General features: G+C 42.0%; 2 non-coding genes across 2 annotated transcripts; both read right to left on the bottom strand.

The window, feature by feature from the left end:
• Positions 1–7,675: 7,675 nt before the first annotated feature.
• Positions 7,676–7,812, bottom strand: LOC138989027 (small nucleolar RNA SNORA8). The gene has a single exon (XR_011465272.1). It is a non-coding gene; the product is annotated as a small nucleolar RNA SNORA8 (small nucleolar RNA).
• Positions 7,813–11,017: 3,205 nt separating this feature from the next.
• On the bottom strand, positions 11,018–11,124 carry LOC138989058 (U6 spliceosomal RNA). The gene has a single exon (XR_011465292.1). It is a non-coding gene; the product is annotated as a U6 spliceosomal RNA (small nuclear RNA).
• Between the last annotated feature and the right edge of the window lie 15,518 nt (positions 11,125–26,642).

Genomic DNA, 26,642 nt, shown 5'->3' with positions numbered 1-26,642 from the left:
GTCCATGGAATTCTCCAGGTGGAATACTGGAGTGGGTAGCCATTCCCTTCTCCAGGGGATCTTCCCAACCCAGGGATCAAATCCAGGTCTGCTACATTGCTGGCAGATTCTTTACCAGTGGATCCACTGGGCGGGGTGGGGGTGGGGCAGGAAGAGGATTAGACAGAGTTTGGGGTTGGTAGATGCAAGCTATCATGTTTATAAAACAAATTTTTCAAAAAAATTGTTACGTTTAGGATGGATAAACCACAAGGTCCTAATGTACAGAATAGGTAACTATATTTAATACCCTGTGATAAGCCATAATGGAAAAGAGTATTTAAAAGAATGTATATCTGTGTATAACTGAGTCACTTTGTTGTACAGTGGTGATTGGCACATTGTAAATCAACTATACTTCAATTTAAGAAATGTATTTAATACACCTAACCTACCAAACATCCTGGGCTTCCCAGGCAGTGCTAGTGATAAAGAACCTGCTTACCAATGCAGGAGACACAAGAGATGCAGGTTCAATCCCTGGGTCAGGAAGAAACCCTGGAGGAGGGAATGACAACCTGCTCCAGTATTCTTGCCTGGAGAATTGCATGGACAGAGGAGCCTGGTGGGCTGCAGTCCGTGGGATAGAAAACAGTCGGACACGATTGAAGCGACTTAAGCATGTACACACATCAAACATCCTAGCTTAGCCCAGCCTCACTTAAACGCACTTAGAACATTTACATGAGCTTACAGTTGGGCATCACTGACTCGATGGACGTGAGTCTCAGTGAACTCTGGGAGTTGGTGTTGGACAGGGAGGCCTGGCGTGCTGCGATTCATGGGGTCGCAAAGAGTCGGACACGACTGAGCGACTGATCTGATCTGATCTGACAGTTGGGCAAATGACATTACACAAAGCCTACTTCATAATAATGTGCTGAAAATCTCATGTAATAGACTGAATATTACACTGAAAGTGAAAAACAGAGTGGTTGTCTGGGTGCAGAACAGTAGTAAGTGAATTAGCTGTTTACCTTTCTCATCACGTGGCTGACTGGGAGCCCCAGCCCACTGCTGCTGCCGCACACCAGAAGAGAGGATTGTGCCATATAAAACTAGCCTGAAAAAAAGATCAAAATTAAAAATCTGAAGTGTAGTTTCTGCCAAGTGTATATCACTTTTCCACCATCGTGAAGCTGAAAAATCTTAAATAGAACCATCATGAAAGTGAAAGTGAAGTCGCTCAGTCGTGTCTGACTCTTTGGGACTCTGTGGACCACCAGGCTCCTCTGTCCATGGGATTCCCTAGGCAAGAGTACTGGAGTGGGTTGCCATTTCCTTCTCCAGGGGTTCTTCCCAACCCAGGGATCGAGCCCAGGTCTCTCGCATTGGAGGCAGACGCTTTAACCTCTGAGCCACCAGGGAAGCCAGTCAGGATCTGTCTGTATCCCTGATTTTTAAGTGGGAAGGGACTTTCTGCATAAAAATACGAAAAAAATTCTTGTTTTTTATATAAAAGCATATTATATCAAATAATATATCAAAGCATGTATATGTAGAATAGACAATCAAGCAAAGATGTCCATGTGAAGCAGACATGGAATCTTCACTCACCCAGCATGAACACCACCTCCTCTGTGTCCTCCTGCATTACAGAGACCAGAAGGGTGAAAACTACATCTCTCTGACTCCCTTGCCTGAGGGTGTTCGTTTCAGACATATTGTCATTGTTCAGTCTCTAAATTGTGTCCAACTCTTTGCTACCACATGAACTGCAGCACGCCAGGCTTCCCTGAACTTCACTATCTCTTGGAGTTTGCTCAAACTCATGTCCACTGAGTCAATGATGCCATCCAACCATTTCATCCTTTGTCATCCCCTTCTCCTGCCTTCAGTCTTTCCCAGCATCAGGGTCTTTTCCAATGACTTGGCATATATATATATATATATACACACACACACACACACACACACACACACATGTGTATGTGTATACACTGAGCAAGACCAAGGAGCTCTCTTAGACTCTAAACATCTCCCTTTCCTGGGGCCATATTGGTTTGGGCACAATTAAACATGGCATTTCATAGTATTATGAAACTGTGATTTGTTGATGTTCTTCTCTTTCAAAATAATTCCTTCCTAAGCACCTAGCACTACTACTTGTAAGATGTGTACCCAGGTACTGAGTGCAATGTGTTCCCAGGTTTCTGGCTAGGAGATCTGGTCAAGAAAAGTGTGATAGGGACTTCCCTGGTGGTCCAGTGATTAAGAATCCGTCTGCCAGTGCAGGGGACCATGGGTTCAATCCCTGATCCATAAAGATCTCACATGCCAGAGAACAGTGGAGCCTCTGCGCAGCAACTCCTGAAGCCTGTGAGCCTAGAGCCCATGCTCCACAGCAAGAGAAGCCACAGCGATGAGAAGCCCACGCACCACAGTGAAGAGCAGCCCCCGGCTCACTGCAACTAGAGAAAGCCCACACGCAGCAACGAAGATGCAATGCAGCCAAAAAATTTATTAATTTTTTAAAAAGTATGATAGTAGGTACTCTGACCCACAGCGGTCCTGAAAGAGGGTGTCTGCCTGGCCCATTTGTTTGGGTTTCTGCCTCAATTCTAAGTTCCCATGCCTTTTAACTCATTTGCTCCAGGGCCCACGTCCTGCACTGAACCTAGCCTGCATGGCTGTATTCCCATCGCTTCTGTCAGCTCTCACGAATTCCCCTGGGTGCCAAAGTCCACAGCCTATTTCTTCCCCTCCCCAGCCTTTTCAGGGCTTGGGGGCGGGAGTGGGAAAGGGTGGAGTATTGTCATAAATGCACATGTATTTCTCTAGCTGAAGCTACATGGTTGCCTGACGTCTAGAATCTCTAGCTGTCATACAACACTCACCGAATTGGACATCCAAGCTTTGATTCTTAGCAGAATCAAGCCTGAGCTACCCATGCATCTGGGACATTCTACCTTATACCGTGTGTCTGTGCTTGATGCAATGACCTCTACAATTGGGCTGGTGCTCCTACCCGAATGATAACCTATACCTGAGGAAATGGAGCATCGTCAGTACAAGCTCACCTCCACCTCTGCTCTCTGGCCTCCACGTTCTAGAACCTTTGTTCTGGACCTCATTCAACTTATGATAGTACAAGGATTATACTCAGATAAATGGTCTTCCTGAAAACAAACAAAAAATGTATATTCTTTCCAGTTTTGTAGTCATTTCTGAGGATAAAAATTACCCTTAGAGTAATAAATGCAATTGATAGAGCTGTGAGGTTGTTTTTTTAAGATGGATGCACTCTTAAAGGCAACTAAGCCCAGTGCATTAGCTAGAGAGCGCCACCTGGTGGGGAAATAAGCTGCCTCTCATGAAGGTGCCAAAAAATGGAGCTAAAATAAAATGATAACCTATGATTGACACTGGGCTTCCCAGGTGGCTCAGCGGTAAAGAATTCGCCTGCCAACAACGTAGGAGACTCGAGTTTGATCCTCGGGTGAGGAAGATCCCCTGGAGAGGGAAATGGCAACCCACTCGAGTATTCTTGCCTAGAAGATCCCATGGACAGAGGAGCCTGAGGGGTTACAGTACATGGGGTCACAAAGAGTGGGACACAACTTAGCGACTGAACAACAGCAAATGATTGACGTTGGAGATGTTTGGAACCCCATAAGGACAAATCACTCGGTTAAAAACAGGAAAGAAGGAAAATCTCTTAAAGATACAAAATCATTCCAGTAAAGCTATTTTGGTACCTTTTCAGAATGAATATATGAATATATTTTCAGGTGGAAAACTGTATACATTTTTAGGATATTACATAATTGAACTTTATATTTTTCTATTTTTAGGCAGATATGCAAACAAGTTAAAGTTTATAATAGCTTTTTACTGAAAGAAGTTATGTCCAATATATCAGAGAATCAGAACAATTTAGACTCAACCTCCTACTTTCTAAACCTTCCGAACAGTAAGTGTTAATGCTCATATTGATGGCACTAAAGCAGTGGTTCTCAAGTAACATATATAAGAGCCACATTTTTTAGCATGGGGTTGTGGGGAATAAAGCCCACCGGCCGAAACCCAAGGAATGGACTTGGAGACACAAGGTCCAACTAGAAGCCAGGCTGTAATGACAGTCTCGCAAGAACGGGTGTCTGGTGGGCAGACACACCCAGAGTCATTACAATGGGGTTTTTGCCCCATTTCCCCATTGGCTAAGCACTATGGGGTTAACAATCTCCCCAAAAAGTCACTTGGATTTCTCTCCCTTTCCCTTGCAAGTATCCTAACAGCTATTACACCAGCAGATTCTAGGCTAGTTGTCCTTGAAAATGGACCACTTTAAGTTTTTATTTCTTACAGGGGGATTTTGTTTTAAAGTCCAAATTTCTGGGACAACTTCCCTGGCGATCCAGCAGTTAAAATTCCACACTTCCAATGCAGAGGGCACAGATTAAATCCCTGGTCAGGAATCTAAGATCCCACATGCTGTGCAGTGCGGACAAAAAGTCTAAACTTCTGGTTTGTAAATGCCAGTGACTGATTCACTGGTCTGGATTGGGGCACCTAAATCTGCATTTTTAACTAAGTGATCCTAATCCACATGGTGTCTTAACAGGTCCAGAGACATAATTTATGACACTGTAAGATGCCACCCTCCCTTCTGAATCATTAATGAATAATGAAATTATGTATATTCAAATGTTATCTTAATGCTTCAAAAGCTAGTAACCCCAGATGAGTCACATGTAATAGCTCTCGGCAGTCATCATACCTGGTGATACAAACAATTCAAGGCCTGAGCCCACTGAGAGGCTGGTAACTCACCCTGGGTGTCAGAAATAAGGTTCTAGATTCAATACCCCACTGGGAAACAGAGACACAGGAAGACTTGCTACTCGCCTGCTATCTTGTTGTTGTTCAGTCACTCTGTCACGTCCCAGTGTTTGCAACCCCATGGGCTACAGCGCGCCAGCCTCCCCTGTCCTTCACTAGCTGCCAGAGTTTGCTCAAACTCATGTCCATTGAGTTGGTGATGCCATCCAAGCATCTCATCCTCTGTCACCCTCTTCTCCTTTTACCATCAATCTTTCCCAGCATCAGGGTCTTTTTCAATGAATTTGCTCTTCAGCTTCAGCATCAGTGCTTCCAGTTAATACTCAGGATTGATTTCCTTAAGGATTGACTGGTTCCAGGCAAGAATACTGGAGTGGGTAGCCATTCCCTTCTAAAGGGGATCTTCCTGACCCAGGGATTTAACCAAGGTCTCCTACATTGCAGGCAGATTCTTTAAAACAATATAAAAAAAGAATGTATACATGTGTATAACTGAATCACTTTGTTGTACAGCAGAGATCAGCACAGTAGTATAAATCAACTACACTTCAATAAGATAAAATAAAAATCAAGCCTTTAAACATAATAAACTAATTAAAATAAAGATGAATAACTCCTATAATGCAAACCTTTTAGATGCAGAAATCATGACTGGGGTTCCAAAACTATGAAAATGTCTATTTTCTTGGACTATGCACCTCTCCCTAGAGCAGGGGTCCCCACCTTCTAGGATCTAATGCCTGATGATCTGAAGTGGAACTGATGAAATAATAATAGAAATAAAGTGCATAATGAGTGTAATGTACGTGAATCATCCTGAAACCATCTCCCTCCTGATTAGTGGAAAAACTGTCTTGCACGAAACCTTTCCCCCCGGACCCAAAAAGTTGGGGACTGCTGCCCTAGAGGATGGGCTTCTCAGGTAGCCCTAGTGGTAAAGAACCCACCTGCTAATGAAAGAGACACAGGTTCGATCCCTAGGTCCGGAAGATCCCCTGGAGGAGGGCATGGCAACTCACTCCAGTATTCTTGCCCAGAGAATCCCATGAACAGAGGAGCCTGGAGGCGTAGAGCCCATTGGGTAGCAAAGAGTTGGACATGACTGAAGCAACTTAGCATGCATGTATGCCCTAGAGGATATAAAAAAAATGCTTTTTTTCCCTAATTACATTAGCTCAGAGTTCCAAACATGTAAAATAAAGCCTATTTTAGCTACAATGTATCAGTATTGGTTATTAAGTGATCATAACAATTGTTATTCAGTTGCTAAGTTGCAGCCCCATGGACTACAGCACACCAAGGTTTCCTGTCCTTCACTATCTCCCAGAGTTTGCTCACATTCATGTCCATTGAGTCAATGGTGCTATCTAACCATCTCATCCTCTATGATCCCCTTCTCCTCCAGCTCTCAATCTTTCCCAGCATCAGGGTCTTTTCCAATGAGTTGGCTCTTCGCATCAGGTGGTCAAAGTATTAGAGCTTCAGCTTCAGCATCAGACCTTCCAACGAATATTACAGGTCGATTTCCTTTAGGATCGACTGGTTTTATCTCCATACCAGCAATAACAAAATAAAACAGATTAACCATGGGTAGGAGAACAGGAAGCAACAACCCCATTTCCTGGGTCTGGGAAGGAATTTTTGAAGTGAAGGAAGAGTAGCTGAGTGAAGACGTGGCATATTGAGTTTTATCCTCAGGCTGCACGTTGCCCTGAAAGCTTGCAGTCTCTAAGGATTTCTGAGTTTGGGCCCAAACCAAGAAGTTTCTTCACCTGGAGTTCTTTTTATGATGATTCACCTGTGCTTGAATTCTTAATTTTGATTTACCTTTAAATTGACAATATGAAGCGATTTTTCTCAAGAAGAATGCATAGATATATTGTATGAGCTCTACATAGCAAAGAATATCTAGTGTGACTTTCTCACTTGAAATGAACTTTACTGCATTAAAAATTCTCAGAAGAATACTATTAATGTAATTGCTGACACTGTATTTTTCTGACAGTTTTGCAAAAGAAAAGTCTGATTTTGTTCTTTTCCAGAACACCAATTTAATTTTTCTATTTTTAAAATAAATTATTTATTTTAATTGGAAGCTAATTACTTTACAATATTGTAGTGGTTTTTGCCATACATTCACATGAATCAGCCATAGGTGTACCTGAGGACACCAGTTTTGAAGCCCAAATTATTATAGAATATATTCTTCTTTACCCTTTTACCCTTCTCGTTCAGTTTTTCCAGGAAGTGAGATGCTGTTTTCAGAGCGTCAGTTTGAAACACGGTGATTCTTTTCTATTTACAAACAGTGCTTTTTTTTCAGAAAGATTTTCTCAGTGTCATCCTTGATTTTTGGTTCTGTTTCTTAAAGAGCCCTCGTCAACCTTGAGCTGTATCAAATTCTCTCATCCATATCTATTATTTTATTTTTTTTTATATGCTGACTTTCTGCACAAAAGGTTTCTTTTTATTCATTAACATAGGCAAAGTTATTTAAGTCAATAAATTTTTAAGGATTTTTCACACGTCCTGATTCTTTCCACTGCCAATCACCATAGCTCCTCCGAGGTTGTCATCTTCAAGGTAGCCCGTTCAAGAAGTTCTGCTCAATCCACAGCTGTGATGCCTGCCACGTTGTTTTAGTTGGGCCTCTTAGATCTTCAGTGGAGTTCACTTCTAAGTTTGCCACCTGTAATCTTCAAAGACCCAATTTCCTCAAGCAGTTTACTATAGGATCCTGTTTAGGGTCAGGAGATGGGATCTGTCTAGTTCTTAATGACAACCGTAAGAAAAAAAAGTATTAGTTACTTTTGAAGATTCTGTCAAACTGACCAGTATAAGAAACTAAAAGGATACTTGTATCAGTAGAAATACCAGGTCTAACATGCACAAAGCAAAAAAACCAACGATGCCAGATACTGAATTTATATCGCACTGTCTTTTGAACAACCAGCAGGAACAAACTGCTGAATGCAGATACCATGCAGTGCAACATATCTATTATTTTAATAATCCCCCACACCTGTATTTTTTTTTTCTGTTTCCCTACCTCTTTTCAGGTTTGTTTCTCATGTTAGTGATTTAGCTTATTCAGTATGTCAGCTCTATTCTTTGCAGCTTCAGATGATGGTTCCAGTGTTGCTCTGATTACCTTCCTCATCTTAGAAGTCATCATCTACTCTGTCTCTGTTGGACTTAACTCAAATCCTCTCCCACCTCCACTGCCTATTTCTTTGATTTAATTACCCATTGAAATTCATGAAAAGATGTAATCAAGGAGACCTGCCTGCAGGACTTCCTGTCTCTGACTTTGCTAATGGTATTTCCTTGAAGGAACTGATCGATTGTTCTTTCCATGATGCATCAGAATGCAAGGTAGGTTCTCAGCATCATCTCTCTATCTCTCTGTCCCTCTCTCTTCCTGTTCATCTCTGGAAGCTGCAGGCACAGTATGGATGTGCTCTGAACTACAGTGATACCCAGCAAAGACTGAGAGAGTGGAATGGTCCTCATGTTGTAGCTGCCTCCAAAAACAGCCTTACAGAAATGACTTCACCTTTCACTGGCTGGGTTAAATCTTGAGTTTCTGATCCAGGTTGAGGAATAAAGAGGCACATGCCCTAATCTCACTGAAGCTGGCAGTAGGCGGAGCAGCCTGCACATTCATTTACTTTCAACCTGATTCCCTTGCCCCTGATCTTATTAGATGCTTCTTCCAAATGCAGACATTGGGTTGATTGCACTGGTTTATGATGATTAGCAAGTTTTGATTTTTTTCTGTGTCTCTGTAGATACAGGTATTTTTTAAAAATATTTTTGATATGGACCATTTTTAAAGTCTTTATTGAATTTGTTACAATATTGCTTCTGTTCAGTGTTTTGGTGTTTTGGCCCAGAGGAGAGATCTTAGCTCCCCAACCAGGGATGGAACCCAAACCCCCTTCATTGCAAGGTGAAATCTGAACCACTGGACCACTAGGGAAGTCCCAAGATATCTCTCTCTGAACTTGCACTAATCAGAAAATAAGGCTACTTTTTGAAAAAATTGTCACCAAAATCCACTATCAAAATCTGAAGTCATGGTGGGAGATGCCTGTGGGGGAAAGCCAGGCAGCTTTGGAAGCAAGGCAATATTGCTGAGTCGCATGGAGGGGGTGGAGCCATCACCATAGCCTCTCTCTCCCCACAGGCCAGCATCAGGCAGCTGAACAATAGAGACGCTGGCCCATCAAACACCTGATATACTGAACTACAAAGCAGGACCCCACCCAGGGTGCTCCTTTAAGTGCCTGATGCACTGATCTACAGAATAAGTCCCAGCCGGGGGAGCAGGTGGCGGGGGGGAGGGGGGGGCTCTCTATATGCCTGACTTGCCAAACAACAGAGAAGGACCCCAGGCAAGGGAGCCCTCTAAGTGCCTGAACAGGCGGAGGTACAGAGAAAGACTGAAAGAGGCCTTCTGATCGCCAGCAAGAAGAGGCTCGAAAAAAGACTCTCATAGGGCCGTAACACCTACATAGCATATTAAAAAGCAGAGACATTACTTTGCCAAAAAAGGTCTGTCTAGTTAAGGCTATGGTTTTTCCACTAGTCGTGTATGGATGTGAGAGTTGGACTATAAAGAAAGCTGAGTGCCAAAGAATTGATGCTTTTGAACTGTGGTGTTAGAGAAGACTTTTGAGAGTCCCTTGGACTGCAAGGAGATCCAACCAGTCCATCCTAAAGGAGGTCAGTCCTGAATGTTCCTTGGAAGGACTGATGTTGAAGCTGAAACTCCAATACTTTGGCTACCTGATGAGAAGAGCTGACTCATTGGAAAAGACCCTGGTGCTGGGAAAGATTGAAGGCGGGAGGAGAAGGGGGCAACAGAGGATGAGATGGTTGGATGGCATCACTGACTCAATGGACATGAGTTTGGGTAAACTCCGGGAGTTGGTGATAGACAGAGAGGTCTGGCATGCTGCAGTTCATGGGGTTGCAAAGAGTCAGACATGACTGAGTGACTGAACTGAACTGAACTGAAGGGTCATAATTCCTGCGGTGGAGGCAGTCTGTGTCCCTGCACACTTGGCACTGCCAGGGTCCCTGCAAGCCAAGCAGCTGCACCACCTTCATGCTCAATTCTCACTGGGGCAGAGCTGCCACAGGCAAAAAAAGTCTTGCATCTGTGTGTGCAGGGTTGCTTTGGTAGTGTCTGATTCTGCAACCCTGTAGACTGTGGCCTGCCAGGCTTCTCTGTCAGGGAGGAGGGTTCTCCAGGCAACAATACTGGAGTATATTGGCCTATACTGGTTGCCATACCCTTCTAGAGCACTATATTTCCTGCTGCCCTAGCCACCAACTCCCCTGAGTACCTGGTGCTGCCAGAACCCCTGCGACCCAGCAGCTGCACCACCTCCACACCTGGCCCTCACAGGGGCAAACCCAAGTCCTCCATGGCAGCATGGGGAGCAAACCCCAGTGGATGACCCACATGCAGAGGTGGAAATAAAACCACAATTGAAACCCAGGGGCAGTGTGGCTAAGGAAGACCCAAAACCTTCTCATCAGCTGTACAGGTTGCAGATTAAATCCACACAATCAACTAGGCAGACTCTGTGTCTATGGAATATTTAAAAGGTCATTGAGAGCTCCCACAAAGGAAAACACACTAGTTTTGATAGCTGTGGACATTGGTGGCAAGAACACATAGAAGCAGGACCAGATTAGAAACTGAGCTGCCCCCAGAGCAGGTTCAGAGATCAGCACAGTGTTGGAAGGCATCCTAGGGAGGTGAGGTGGACTGTGACTCCCAGCGAGGGAAAGGACTCTGACAGCAGTGACTCAAGAAAAACATTTATTATTCTTATGTTTTGACTTGTTCTGTAGATTCTTTTGGATTTTTTTCTTTTTTCCCCCTTCTGCTGTAGTTGTCAATTTTATTGTCAATATGAAATCTAATTAAGCTTTTGAGCTTTTTTTTCTTTCTTTTTCTCAGTCACATTTTTAATTGTTGTTATAAATCTCTGCCTCTACATTGGGCTTTTGCAGTTCTCTGGAGTTTTCCTTTTTTTCTCTCTCTTTTTTTATTTCATTTTTTAATTTTTAAACCTATTATTATTTTTTTTTTCACTTTCATCAAGAGGGTCTTTTTTTTTTTTTTAATTTTTTTTAAATTTTATTTTATTTTTAAACTTTACATAATTGTATTAGTTTTAAAAATATGGAACGCTTCACAAATTTGCGTGTCATCCTTGCGCAGGGGCCATGCTAATCTTCTCTGTATCGTTCCAATTTTAGTATATGTGCTGCCTAAGCGAGCACTAAACCTATTATTATTTTTTACATTTATTCCTTTGTTTGCTTTTCCTACTGTTCTTTTCCCCTTGCAGTTAATTTTAATGTATATAAATCTTTTTATCTACTTCTATTTAACTTTGCACATCTATTCTTTCTTTCCTTTCCTCTCAACATTTTGTTAGTTTTATTTTCATTGCTTTATTCCCCACTTGGCACCTTGCTTTAGTTTTGTTTTCCAGTTTGTGCTTTAGTTAGTTTTTTCTTAACTGGTAAGTATAATTTTTGATTTCCTTTGTTCACCGGGTCAATCTAGTGCATTTTATTTTTGTTAGACTGTTTTGACTTTGCTCATGTGTGTATATGTATATGTGTATACTATATTATTTTAATTATTATTTGTCTGATTTTGTAACTGCCATTTGTCTGGGATTCATCTTTGGTTTCTTGTTTTTGGATACTTGTTTTAATCTCACTTAATACCATAACAAACCACTTGTGGAATCTTCGTTCCTGGCCAGAGATCAAGCCCTGAGCCTTTGGAGTGGGAACACTGACTCCAAGACCCTAGACTACCAGAGAACTAACCCTGCTGCTGCTGCTAAGTCACTTCAGTCGTGTCCAACTCTGTGTGACCCCATAGACGGCAACCCACCAGGCTCCCCCGTCCCTGGGATTCTCCAGGCAAGAACACTGGAGTGGGTTGCCATTTCCTTCTCCAATGTATGAAAGTGAAAAGTGAAAGTGAAGTTGCTCAGTCGTGTCAGACCCCCAGCGACCCCATGGACTGCAGCCTTCCAGGCTCCTCCGTCCATGGGGATTTTCCAGGCAAGAGTACTGGCGTGGGGCGCCATTGCCTTCTCCAGAGAACTAACCCTGCTGCTGCTAAGTCGCTTCAGTCATATCCGACTCTGTGCGACCCCATAGACGGCAGCCCACCAGGCTCCCCCGTCCCTGGGATTCTCCAGGCAAGAACACTGGAGTGGGTTGCCATTTCCTTCTCCAATGCATGAAAGTGAAAAGTGAAAGTGAAGTCGCTCAGTCGTGTCCGACTCCTAGCGACCCCATGGACTGCAGCCTACCAGGCCCCTCCGTCCATGGGATTTTCCAGGCAAGAGTACTGGAGTGGGTTGCCACTGCCTTTTCCGAACTAACCCTAGGCAGTATCAAATAGTGAGAACTCACACAAAGGAAAGCATTTGAATACAAGACCCAGCATCACCCAACTACCAGTAGCACCCTGTGCAAGACGCCTCATCTAAACAACAAACAAAACAAAAACGTAACCCAGTCTTCAGCAGACAGGATCACCACCTCACTCAGCCTTGCTCATCAAAGGAAAAACAAGCAAACAAACAAAAACTGAGCACAAATCTCACACTATATGAAGCTTACACAAACCACTGGGCCAACCTTAGAAGAGCAGAAACCAAAAGGAAGAAAGAGCTCAACCATGAAGCCTGGGAAAAGGAGACCTCAAACACAATAAATTAAAAAATAATAATAATGAAAAGGCAGAGAAATACTACACAAATGAAGGAACAAACTAGGAACCCAGAAGTCCAAATAAATGAAGAGGAAATAGGCAAACTACCTGAAAAAGAATTCAGAATAATGATAGTAAAGATGATCAAAAACCTTGAAAACAAAATGGAGAAAATGCAAGAATCAATTAACAAAGACCTAGAAGAATTAAAGAATAAACATACAGAGACAAACAACACAATTACTTAAATTAAAAATACCCTGGAAGGAATCAGTAGCAGCATATATGAAGCAGAAGAACAACTCAGTGAGCTGAAAGATAAAATGGTGGAAATAACTTCTGAAGAGCAGAATAAAGTAAAAAGAATGAAAAGAACTGGGGATAGTTTCAGAGACCTCTGGAATAATATCAAATGCACCAACATTCAAATTATAGGGGTCCCAGAAGAAGAAGAGAAAAAGAAATGGTATGAGAAAATTTTTGAAGAGATTATAGTTGAAAATTTCCCCAACATGGAAAACGAAATAGTCAATCAAGTCCAAGAGGCACAAAGACTCCCATACAGGGTAAACCCAAGGAGAAACACATCAAGACACATACTAATCAAACAAACAAAGGCTAAACACAAAGAAAGAATATTAAAAACAGCAAGGGAGAAGCAACAAGTAACATATAAGGGAAACCCCATATGCTTAACAGCTTATCTTTCAGCAGAAACTCTGTGGGCCAGAAGGAAATGGCAAGATATATTTAAAGTACTGAAAGGGAAAAATCTATAACCAAGATTACTGTACCCGGCAAGGAGTTCATTCAAAATTGATGGAGAAATAAGCTTTTCAGACAAGCAAAATTTAAGAGAATTCAGTACCACCAAACCACTTTACAACAAATGTTAAAGGAACTAATATAGTCAAGAAATACAAAAGAAGAAGAAAGATTTACAAAATCAACCCCAAACAATTAAGAAAATGGCAATAGGAACATATATTTCAATAATTACTTTAAATGTAAATGGATTAAATGCTCCAACCAAAAGACACAGACTGGCTGAATGGATACAAAAACAAGACCCATACATATGCTGTCTACAAGAAACCTACTTCAGACCTCAAGACACATATAGACTGAAAGTGAAAAGATGGAAAAATATATTCCTTGCAAATGGGAAGCAAAAGAAAGCTGGAGTAGCAATCCTCATATCAGACAAAATGGACCTTAAAAAAGATTACAAGAGATAAGGAAGGATGCTACATAATGATCAAGGGATCAATCTAAGAGGAAGACATAACAATTGTAAATATCTCTGCACCCAACATAGGAGCACCTCAATACATAAGACAAACACTAACAGACATAAAAGGAGAAATTGACAGTGACACAATAATAGAAGGAGACTTTAACACCCACTCACACCAATGGACAGATCATCAAAACAGAAAACTAATAAGGAAACACAAGTCTTAAATGATACATTAGATGAGATGGATCTCATTGATATCTTCAGGACATTCCATCCAAATGGAGAAGAATACACCTTCTTCTCAAGCGCACATGGAACATTCTCCAGGATAGACCACATCTTGGGTCACAAATCAAATCTCAGTAAATTTAAGAAAATTGAAATTGTATCAAGCATCTTCTCCAACCACAAATCTATGAGACTAGATATCAATTACAAGAAAAATGCTGTATGAAACAGAAACACATGGAGATTGAACAACATGTTTCTAAATAACCAACAGGTTACTTAAGAAATCAAAATAGAAATCAAAACATTTCTAGAAACAAATGACAATGAAAACACGACAACTCAAAACCTATGGGATTTAGCAAAAGTAGTTCTAAGGGGGAAGTTTATAGCAATACAATCCTACCTCAAGAAACAAACAAAAAAAAACATCAAATAGACAATCTAGCTTTACACCTAAAACAACTGGAAAAAGAAGAACAAAAAAACCCCAAAATTAGTAGAAGGAAAGAAATCATAAAGATCCAAGAAGAAATAAATGAAAAAGAAATGAAAGAAACAATCAGATCAGATCAGTTGCTCAGTCGTGTCCGACTCTTTGCGACCCCGTGAATCACAGCACGCCATAAATAGTAAAGAGAAACAATAGTAAAGATTAATAAAACTAAAAGATGGTTCTTTGAGAAGATAAACAAAATTGACAAGCCTTTAGCCAGACTCATCAAGAAAAAAAGAGAATAATCAAATCAACAAAATTAGAAATGAAAAAGGAGAGGTTACAACAGGCAACGCAGAAATACAAAGGATTATAAGAGATTCTTATGAACAACAGGCAATACATGGCAATAAAATGGATAACCTGGAAGAAATGGACAGATTCTTAAAAAAGTTCAGTCTTTCAAGACTGAACCAGGAAGAATTAGAAATTATGAACAACCCAATCACAAGCACTGAAATTGAAGCTGTGATCAAAAACATCCCAAAAAACAAAAGCCCAGGACCAGATGACTTCATAGGGGAATTCTATCAAACATTTAGAGAAGAGCTAATGCCAATCCTTCTAAAACTCTTTCAAAATATTGCAGAGGAAGGAACACTTCCAAATTCATTTTACAAGGCCACCATCACCCTGATAACTAAACCAGACAAAGACAACACAAAAAAAGAAAACTACAGACCAATATCACTGATGAACATAGATGCAAAAGTCCTCAACAAAATTTTAGCAAACAGAGTTCAGCAACATCAAAAAGCTCATACACCATAATCAAGTTGAGTTTATTCCAAGAATGCAAGGATTCTTCAATACTCACAAATCAATCAATGTGATACACCATGTTAACAAATTGAAAGATAAAAACCATATGATAATCTCAATAGATGCAGAAAAAGCCTTTGACAAAATTCAGCACCCATTTATGATTAAAACTCTTCAAAAAAAATGGGCATAGAAGGAACCTACCTCAACATGGTAAAGGTCATACATGATAAGCCTACAGCAAACATTATTCTCAATGGTAAAAAACTGAAAACATTCCCCTTAAGATCAGGAACAAGACAAGGGTGTCCACTTTCACCACTACTATTCAACATAGTTCTGGAAGTCCTAACTACAGCAATCAGAGGAGAAAACAGAAATAAAAGGAATCCAGATTGGAAAAGAAGAAGTAAAGCTCTCACTGTTTGCAGATGACATAATACTGTATACAGAAAACCCTAAACATAGTATCAGAAAATTACTAGAGCCAATCAGTGAATTTAGAAAAGTTGCAGGATACAGAATCTATACACAGAAATCACTTGCATTTCTATATACTAACAGTGAAAAATCAGAAAGAGAAATTAAGGAATCAATCCCATTCACCATTGCAACAAAAACAAATATCTAGGAATAAACTTACCTAAGGAGACAAAAGAACTATACACAGAAAATTATAAGACACTAATGAAAGAAATCAAAGATAACATAAACAGATGGAGAGATATTCCATGCTCTTGGGTAGGAAAAATCAATATTGTGAAAATGACTATACTACCAAACGCAATCTACAGATCCAACGCAATCCCTATCAAATTACCAATGGCATTTTTCACAGAACTAAAACAAAAACTTTCACAATTCATATGGAAACACAAAAGACCCCAAATAGCCTTGAGAAAGTCTTGAGAAAGAAGAATAGAGCTGGAGGAATCAACCTTCCTGACTTCAGATTATACTACAAAGCTACAGTCATCAAGACAGTATGGTACTGGCCCAAAAACAGAAATACAGGCCAATTGAACTAGCTAGAAAGCCCTTGTTTTTGACAAAGGAGGCAAGAATATACAATGGAGCAAAGACAGCCTCTTCAATAAATGGTGCTGGGAAAACTGGACAGCTACATGGAAAAGAATGAAATTAGAACACTTCCTAACACCTTATACAAAGATAAACTCAAAATGGATTAAAGACCTAAATGTAAGACCAGAAACTATAAAACTCTTAGAGGAAAACATGGGCAGAACACTCGATGACATAAATCAAAGCAAGATGCTCTGTGACCAACCTCCTAGTGTAATGGAAATAAAAACAAAAGTAAACAAGTGGGACCTGATTAAACTTAAAAGCTTTTGCACAGAAAAGGAAACTATAAGCAAGGTGAAAAGACAACCCTTAGAATGGGAAAAACTAATAGCAAATGAAACAACTGACAAAGGATTAATTTCTAAAATATACAAGCAACTCATACAACTCAATGCCAGAAAAACAAACAACCCAATCAAAAAGTAGGAAAAAGACCTAAACAGATATTTTTCCAAAGAAGACAAAACAGATGGCTAACAAACACATGAAAAGATGCTCAACATCACTCGTTATTAGAGAAATGCAAATCAAAACTACAATGAGATATCACCTCACACAAATCAGAATGGCCATCATCAAAAAGTCTACAAACAATAAATGCTGGAGAGGGTGTGGAGAAAAGGGAACTCTCTTGCACTGTTGGTGGGAATGTAAATTGATACAGCCACTATGGAAGATAGTATGGAGATTACTTTAAAAACTAGGAATAAAAACACCATATGACCCAGCAATCCCACTCCTAGGCATATACCCTGAGGAAACCAATATTGAAAAAGACATGTATCCCACTGTTCATTGCAACACTATTTACAATAGCTAAAACATCAAAGCCACCTAGATGTCCAAAGACAGATGAATGGATAAAGAAGTCGTGATACATATACACAATGGAATATTACCCAGCCATAAAAAGGAATGCATTTGAGTCAGTTCTGATGAGGTGGATGAACCTAGAACCTATTATACAGAGTGAAGTGAGTCAGAATGAAAAAGATTAATATAAGATTCTAATGCATATTTACCAAATCTAGAAAAATGGTACTGAAGAATTTATTTATAGGAGAGTAATGGAAAAACAGACATAGAGAATAGACTTATGGACATCGGGAGAGGGGAGGAGAGGGTGAGATGTAGGCAAAGAGTAACATGGAAACTTACATTACCATGTGTAAAATAGCTAGCCAATGGGAATTTGCTGTATGGCTCAGGAAACTCAAACAGGGGATCTGTATCAATCTAGAGGGATGGGATGGGGCGGGAGATGGAAGGGAGGTTCGAAAGAGAGGGCATATATTTATACCTATGGCTGATTCATGTCGAGGTTTGACAGAAAACAACAAAATTCTATAAAGCAATTATCCTTCAATAAAAAAATAAATTAAAAAAAAAATCTGAAGTCTACTGCAAGAAATTTGTATGCCTAAAACAAGCACACTAAGTACCCTTAACCAGGCTAGGAGGTATAGAGGGCTGTCATCTCCCCCACCCTGTCCTAGGGATGAAGCCCTTCATGATTTCCATGTTAGGGTCCCCAGGGTACCTGGGGGTACTAACAACTTGAATCCAATGTCCGACTCTTTGTGCCCCATGGACTGTAGCCAGCAAGACTACTCTGTCTATGGGATTCTCCAGGTAAGAATACTGGAGTGAGTTGCCATTTCCTTCTCTAGTGAATCTTCCTGACCCAGTGATCAAACCCAAGTCTCCTGCATTGGCAGGTGGATTCTTTACCACTAGCACCACCTGGGAAGCATTTAATGCCTTGACTTATTATTTCATTATTAACTCACATTGCTGGACATGTCCACTCCATGGTGTCAATGGAAAACATAATTGTAACTGATATGACTGGGAAATACTGTATATGTTGCACAAAAAACCTCACTAATGAATTCATTGTTATGTAATTGAGGCTTCAGAATGCTTTGTTTTTTCCAAAAATTCTTAGGTTTTTATGCTCAGAGAATTATAGTGTTTTCTTTTTAATTTTCAGGAAAAAAAAAAGATAGTTTTAAGTGAAGCATTATCATTTTTTCCACTTAAAAAAAAATGTTTCCCACTCATCAAAAAAATCTCATTTAGCACATTTTCAGGAAAGAGTGAGTTTTAGATATCATCAAGGAATGATTATTTCAATGGGAAGTTAGAACTAGGTCAGCATTCCTACCCAGTGGCATTTTCCTGTCCCTGCTTTAAAAAAATATATTTCTTATTTTATATCAGAGTATATATAGCCAGTAAACAATGTTGTGATATGATAGTTTCTGGTGGACAGCAAAGGGACTCAACCATAGGTATACATGTATCCATTCTCCCCTAAACCCTCCTCCCATCCAAGCTGCCACATAATATTGAGCAGAGTTCCTGAGCTACACAGTAGGTCCTTGTTTGCTATCCATTTTAAATACAGCAATGTCCATCCCAAACTCCCTAACTATCCCTTCCCCACAACTTTGGCCAATAACCGTAAGTTCATTCTCCAAGTCTGTGAGTTTGCTTCTGTTTTGTAAATACGTTCATTTGCGTCATTTCTTTTCGGATTCCCTGTACAAAGGACGTCATATGATATTTCTTCTGTTCCCATCCCTTCTGGATCTGCTCTGCTCTCCTCTCCCTTTCTGGCCATTGCAGGTGGATGGGCCCCTGTTGTTATCTCTGTAATACCTTGGAACTCTGGGGCTATGTTACTGTCAACCTTTTCTCTAATGACTGACCCCAGTGGCTAATGTTACTTCCAGGGGAGGCATTTGCAGGCCAAGTATGAGTAATAATAATGTCAGCCGGCAGACTGCACAGTGAAGAATTGATGCAAAGCAAAGATTGGGTCACTGCTTGTAGGAAAGGGCAAGGCACCCCTGCACTTGCCCCACCTCTTCTTCCCTCCCTCTCTCCCTTCCCCACCTCTCTATCACACACACAAACACACACACACACACACATGCACACGCACACGTGTCTTTCATGCTACAAACTGCAGCATAAGGAGTTAAATAACATCAAAGAAACCAATCCATTTCCCCCTTTTCACATCCTCGAGACCTGGCAGCTGGTAAAGATTGCTCTCACAAGCATCATGTGTCAGTGATAACTCAAATGATCTCATTATTTCCTCATCAAAATAGCATTTTCTAACCTCACTATTGGCAGAAACAGGCTTTTAAAAAAAAAGGGCGGTGGGGGTGGGGGGGAATTGTACAAATCCAACAGTATCTGATTTATTTCTTTTAATCAAATAGCCTGGCTTAGACCAAAAGTGATTACAGCCTTTTGCATCCCCTTTCTCCTCCACCCCCAAATCCTGCCATCTTCTTTTTGATAAATTAGGGAGGTAGTAAACTGCACTTGTTTCTATATAGAATATTTATAGTTACTTGTTAACCCAGGGATTGGCAAAGACAGGTCAAATTCAGTCCACTGACTGATTTTGTACAACCTGTAAGCTAAAAATAGTTTTTCATTTAAAAAAAATTTCTGGGGGACTTCCTTGGGGGTCCAGGGGTTAAGACTCCACACGGCCACTGCAGGGGGTGAGGGTTCAATCCCTGATCTGGGAACTAAGATCCTACCTGCCTAGTGGCACAGCAAAAAATAAGGAAAAAGAAAGATTCTGGGAAAAAAATTTTTTTAATGTCTTGTGACATGTAAATTGTGTAAAATTCTGATTTTGAAAAAAAAATTCAGATTTTGATGTCTATATGTAACATTTCATACAAACAGCCATGCTTACGACATATTGTTTATGGCTGTTTCTGCACAACAAGAGCAAAATTGAATAGTTGACTGAAATCGAGCAGCCTGTAAAGCCTAAAATATTTACAGTCTGGTCCTTAGAAAAACTCTTCTATCTCCTATGTTAGCCCATTAAAACAAACAAACCAAAAAAAAAAAGTATTGTTTGAATGATAGTATTAGGATATATGACATTATTAGGACAGTAACTGCATACTGCAGAACATAAACAATCTTAAATCAAGAATCCAGGGAACTTAGCCATAAAAAGGAATGAAATTGAGTCAGTTTTAGTGATGTGGATGAACTCAGAGTCTGCCACACTGAGTGAAGTAAGTCCATTAATATCATGTATTAATGCACACATATGGAATCTAGGAAAATGGTACTGATGAACCCATTTGCAGGGCAGGACTAGGGATGCAGACGTAGCGAATGGATGTGTGGACACAGTGGGGGAAGGAGAGAGTAGGGCAAATTGGAGATTAGCACTGACATATATATACAGTGCTGCTGCTGCTAAGTCACTTCGGCCGTGTCCAACTCTGTGCGACCCCAGAGACGGCAGCCCACCAGGCTCCTCCATCCCTGGGATTCTCCAGGCAAGAACATTGGAGTGGGTTGTGATTTCCTTCTCCAACGCATGAAAGTGAAAAGTGAAAGTGAAGTCGCTCAGTCGTGTCCAACTATTAGCAACCCCAGGGACTGCAGCCTAGCAGGCTTCTCCATCCAGGGGATTTTCCAGGCAAGAGTACTGGAGTGGGGTGCCATTGCCTTCTCCAATATATACACTACCATGTGTAAAATAGACAGCTAGTGGGAAGCTGCTGGATAGCACAGGGAGCTCAGCTTGGTGCTCTGTGATGACCTAGAGGGGTGGGTTGGGGGGTTATTTCTCTTTTGAAATAACCTGAGTTCTCTCTACCTTGGGTTTATGTGTCAAAATGCGAGCCCAACTCCCCAGACACAGAGGGAGCTTTTAAAATTCAGAAAATAAACATTTTTTCTCTCTCCACAAAGCCTGGCTTTGAAAACTGTAATTTCAATATAGAATCAACAAAGTCAGCTTTTGAAAATCAATGTCCATCAATGACCTTTTTATTCCAGACACTTCCTACCCTCACCTGTCCTGGAGTTTACAGCTTAGCATTCATAGTTCAATACTGGGAGAGGGGACATGATTGACAGGGGTATGAAAAACATATCAACTTGATATTTCAAAATAGTATTCCTGTTACCTTTGCTAAGTGAAAATCCTTGGTAAATAGTTTTATTCTTTTAAAAACAATTAAAGGGACTTCCTTGGAGGTCCAGGGGTTAAGACTCCATGCTCCCAATGCGGGGGACACGGGTTTGATTCCAGGCTAGGGAACTAAGAACCCACATGTCACACAGCACAGCCAAAAAAATATTAAAGAAATCATACTACACCTCAGTAGAATGCTTTGAACTCAGCTGTTGCATTAGTTTGGTCAGGCTACCATAACAAAATACCCTAGTCTGGGTGGCTTAAAGAACACAGATTTATTTCCTAACAACCCTGGAGGTTGGAAGTCAAAGATGTGGGCAGGGTTGGCATCTCCCGAGGCCTCTCTGACAGAGATATGATTCTGGGATGTGGCCAGCGTCTCGGAGAAGTTCTTGCAGAAGGCCACCCTGTGTCCTCACATGGCCTTCCTTCTGTGTGCGCTTATATCTGTGTCTCAATCTCCTGTCATAAAGTAGCCTGTCACAGTGGATTTAGGACCCACCCTAGTGACTTTGTTTTAATCTAGTTTTCGTATTTAAAGGCCTCATCTCTAAACACAGTCACACTGGGGGTCAGGGCTTCAACATATGAACGGAGACCAGGGTTGGGGTTAGGACTGGGGCGGCGGGGTGCAGGGGCAATTCCATCCATAACAGTTGTCAAAGCCAGTATCTCTACTCACCATAGTCTTCCCAGGCCTTCTTTTCTTTCTTTTTTTTTTTTTTTTTTGCTATGAAGATCTTATATCCCTGACTGGGAATCAAACCCGGGCCCTTAGCTGTGAAAGCACAGAGTCCTAACCATTGGACTGGCCAGGAAATTTACAGACCTCCTTTTCTGAGCCCCTGTGACCAATCCACACTCCATTGTTCTTCTGAGAAAACATCCACCAGCCTGCATTGCCATCTTTTGTTTGCTCGTCCATCTCTCATGTGAGACTGCAGACTCCTGGCCAGAGATCTTAGTCATCTTTGTTGGCATTGGTTCCAGGCACAGAGCTAGAAAGCAGCTGAGTGATGGAATACTGGCATGAGGAGGAAATGTTAGGATTGCATTGTCCGTGGGTCACATTATATTCTTCTCATTCAGAGTGCAACAGCAGACATCTCCAAGGCTGCTTCACATCATATATATATAATGACTCCTTGGGGCTTGGCCAAACCTTCAGATATACGGGCTCCTGATATTGAGCTTTTTACTTTTCTGACATCTTTATTATTTATTTATTTGGCTGTGTCAGGCCTTAGTTGCAGCACTTGGGATCTTTTTGTTGCGGTGTGTGGACTCTCTAGTTGTGGTGCCTAGTCTCGGTAGTTGCCCTGCAATCATAATGCTTTAACTTGGGAATAAAAAGAAATGTAAAATATAATAAAATAAAATGTATTTCAACATGTGAATGTTTGTACATAATTACATTAGAAAGCATATAATAAGGTGTCAAATGCTTGCAGCCATGTTCAATGTTACAAATGCAGACTGAGGCATATAAATTTTATTTACGATTCAAATACCATGCATGGCCTCATCTCCAGTGATGGTAATGAAGTCACTCAGTTGTGTCCAACTCTTAGGGATCCCATGGACTGCAGCCCACCAGGCTCCTCCATCCATGGGATTTTCCAGGCAAGAGTACTGGAGTGGGGTGCCATTGCCTTCTCTGATGAAGTAACTAGAACAGGTGAATTCACTGAGACAGAAAGTAGATTAGAGGTTATTAAGGGCTGGGGCATGGGCTTCCCAGGTGGCTCAGTGGTAAAGAATCTGCCTGCTAAATGCAGGAGATGTGGGTTCAATCCGTGGGTCAGGAACATCCCCTGGAGAAGGAGATGGCAAGCCACTCCAGTGTCCTTGTCTGGGGAAATTCCATGGACAGAAGAGCCTGGTGGGCTATAGTCCATGGGGTCACAAACAGTCAGACACAATTTAGCGACTAAACAACAACAAAAAGGTCTGGGGGCAGGGAAAAGAGGGAACAATTGGTTAATGGTAAGAGAGCTTCCATTTAGGGTTTTGAAAAAGGTTTGGAATTATACTGTAGCCACCTTGCATGACATTGCAAATGTACTAGAATTGTGTCCTTTAAAAATGGTTAAAATGGTAAATTTTATGTTGTGTCTATCTTACCACAATAATTTTTTTTTCGGTCTTACAAACAAGAGCATTTTGTTTATACACAAACTGGGCTAGATGCTGGTTCAGCTAATTAAGAATAAATGGCCCTTCCTAACATGTATGTCCTGTGGGACATCTGAAAGTCATGCCACACAGTTCTTTGTTGTTCAGGACTGTTCCACACTTTGAAGGGCATCTGGCATCACTGGCAAACCCACTAAATGCCAGCAGGGCTCCCCTAAATGCTCCCACCACATTGCAATAGCCCCTCATGAGAACCACTGAGATTTGGGCAGTGAAATCCAGGTAGCTGGTCTGGGTTGGGGCTCAGCTGGCAACTGCAGTCCTCGTGGGCACTAGAAGCCAACAGAAATCCAGTTGTTTGGTGGACCAACCTGGAGCACCGGGAGCGAGGGGAAGAAGGAGGCGGGAACGTTCTGCTGTTCTCCTCAGGGTTATGCACACCGGCTCCCGGTTGCTCCGGCAGCAGAAAGATTGCAGTTCCCTCCCAGACCAGGTAGAGAAAGAACCTGGAGCGTCAAGGTCCAGGGTTAAGGTGGGCGCGGGTCGCGCAGGGCTGAATCAGCCATCCTCGGATGATGCGCAGAGCTGCTGACTGCGAACGCGGCGGTGACAGCTACTATTTATTGAATAGTTAGCAAGTTCGTGACTATACTTTTCAGGTGACTGTAACAATCCCTTTGTTAAGACGAGAAAACAAGCTCCCACAGCCGCAAGGCGCTCAGGAAGTCCAGAGTTGTTGAAACGGGGCAGAGACACTGTCGCGGAGATTACTACCGGGCAGACCCAAACCTCCTTGTTCCGAGTCTCCCAGGCAGACCTCCAAGCCAGGCTGCTGCCAAACTCCATCTCCCCTCCTTTCGCCTGGCTGGGACTTGTTCCCAGCGGGCAGAGGACCACAGTGCCCTCTTCTCCCCGATTTCTCTAAGCAGGTGATCTGAGTGACGGAGCCCACCTGCCACCAAGTGTGATGCCATCTCCAGGGTGTAAAGACCTGGGAAGCAGTGCCTTCTCCCAAGACGTACGGAGATCCTAGCGCTGAAAAGATTGTGGTTGATGGACAAGCTGCATATGAAGCCAGCTTCTTTCCCGGAATGGATGCCAGCCTGTTTGCCAGCAAAGGCTCCTCCCCACGGTCCAGTTTGGGATCTGGGACACAGACGAAGGACTGAATGTCCCTATTGTTACCCCTACCACCACCCCTCTACAGGGAGCCAGAAGAGCCCTCTAATGTCAGTTGCTCATCCACAGAGGATCCTTTGATGTGAACCCTTAACTTCAGCCCTCTCTCTGCCATCTTCCCCGACCCCAGCACTTAGCAAATGGGACTGGCCTGTCCAGTACAGCCAGTCTTCCATGTTTTGTTCTTTAAGATAGATTTTTAAAAATTTATCTGTTTATTTATTTTTGGTTGTGCTGGGTCTTTATTCCTGCACGGGCTTTTCTCTAGTTGCGGGGCACAGGGCTTCCATTTCAATGGCTCCTCTTGTTGCAGAGCAGGGGGCTCTAGGACATATGGGCTCAGTAGCTGCATCTCCTGAGCTCTAAAGCACAGGCTCAATAGTTGTGGTGCAGGGGTTGAGTTGCCCCCAGGCACGTGGGATCTTCCCAAGTCAGGGATGGAACCCGTGTCGCCTGCATTGGCAGGCAGATTCTTTACCACTGAACCACCAGGGAAGCCCTTCTGTGTTCTTTTAACCCTAACCCATGCTCCATTGTAATTCATAAAATCATTAGTTACACAGCACTAATAATTCGGGCAACTGTCTCTTTTTTCTTTTTTTTTTTTTAACATTTTCACACACCTGATTTGATCCTCACAACAAACCTTTTTAGGAGGTGTTGTTGTTATTCCCATTCTACAGATGAGGAAATGTGAGGCCCAAGTCACTCGCCTGGAATGTGGCAGAACTGGTCTTGAGTCAAGTCCTCTCATGGTAAAGCCAGTGCCCTCAACAAGGGTTCATGCACCTGCTGGCAGGTCCTCTCAGTGAGTCTCTGGAGAAGTCGTTCTGCTTGAGAGCACAGTGGCCAAAGTTCTTCAGCAGCTCCTCCATAAAGTAGCAGGACTTGTTCTTTCTTTGAAACTGTTTAACTAACTTCACCGCCATGAACCTGTTGGAGGCTCTAGAATTTCTGTAAGACTCACAGAGCGGGTATGATATTCTCTGTTTCCTGAGGCAAAAGCAGAGAGGACCATCATTATCCACAAGTCAGTGATATCGTGGTTATAACAAGCAATATATATATTTGACCTTTGACCCATTTCTAGCACCAAGCTCCTAGTAATGCAAGCCCTAAAAGTTTCTTTCATTATATTAATGAGGTGGCTTTTAGAGAGCCTTGGCTTCCTACTGAAGTGACAGAACATACACATGTAACCTAACCTAAGGGTGGGGACTGGTCGACAGGGGAGCCAGCCACATGATTAGAGGATTAGAGGGTTGGAACCTTTGGTCCCACCCTCTGATTTCCAAGGAGGAAAGAGGGACTGGAGGTTGAGTCAGTTACCAATGACCGCTGATGTAATCAATCATGTCTGTATAATGAATCCTCAAAAACAAACAAACAAAAAAAAAAAGAACAGGGTTCAAAGAGCATCCAGGCTGGTGAACATCTGGCATTGTGGGAAGAATGGCCTCAGAAAGAGCATGGAAGTTCACATCCCTTCTCACATACCTTGCCCTGGGCTGTTCCTGTGTGATGCTCTTTCGTAATAAACCAGTGAGCTCAGGAGTCAAAGGGTTTCCCGAGTTCTGCGAGCTTCTGTAGCAAAACTTGGGCTTGTAGTAATCAAGCCCAAGGAGGAGGCCAGGTTTCCAGGTGGCACTAGTGGTAAAGAATCCACCTGCCAATGCAGGAGACATAAGAGACTCAGGTTTGATCCCTGGGTCTGGAAGATCCCCTGGAGGAGGGCATGGCAACCCACCCCAGTATTCTTGCCTGGAGAATCCCATGGTGAGAGGAGCCTAGCGGGCTACAGACCAGGGGTTGCAAAGAGTCAGACACAGAATGAGTAACATATATATTTATATCTATAGGACTTCCTCGAGTCAGGGGCCTCAATTTAGGAGTTAGGCTCCAGGTGGACGGAATTCAGTGTTCTCAGGATCCAAGCCAGCTTGGCTCCCCATCC

This window comes from Bos mutus, chromosome 8 (genome assembly GCF_027580195.1).
Source record: "Bos mutus isolate GX-2022 chromosome 8, NWIPB_WYAK_1.1, whole genome shotgun sequence".
Classification (NCBI taxonomy): Eukaryota; Metazoa; Chordata; class Mammalia; order Artiodactyla; family Bovidae; genus Bos; species Bos mutus.
Note: the sequence above shows the minus strand (reverse complement) of the source record. Positions and strands in the feature narration are given on the sequence as shown.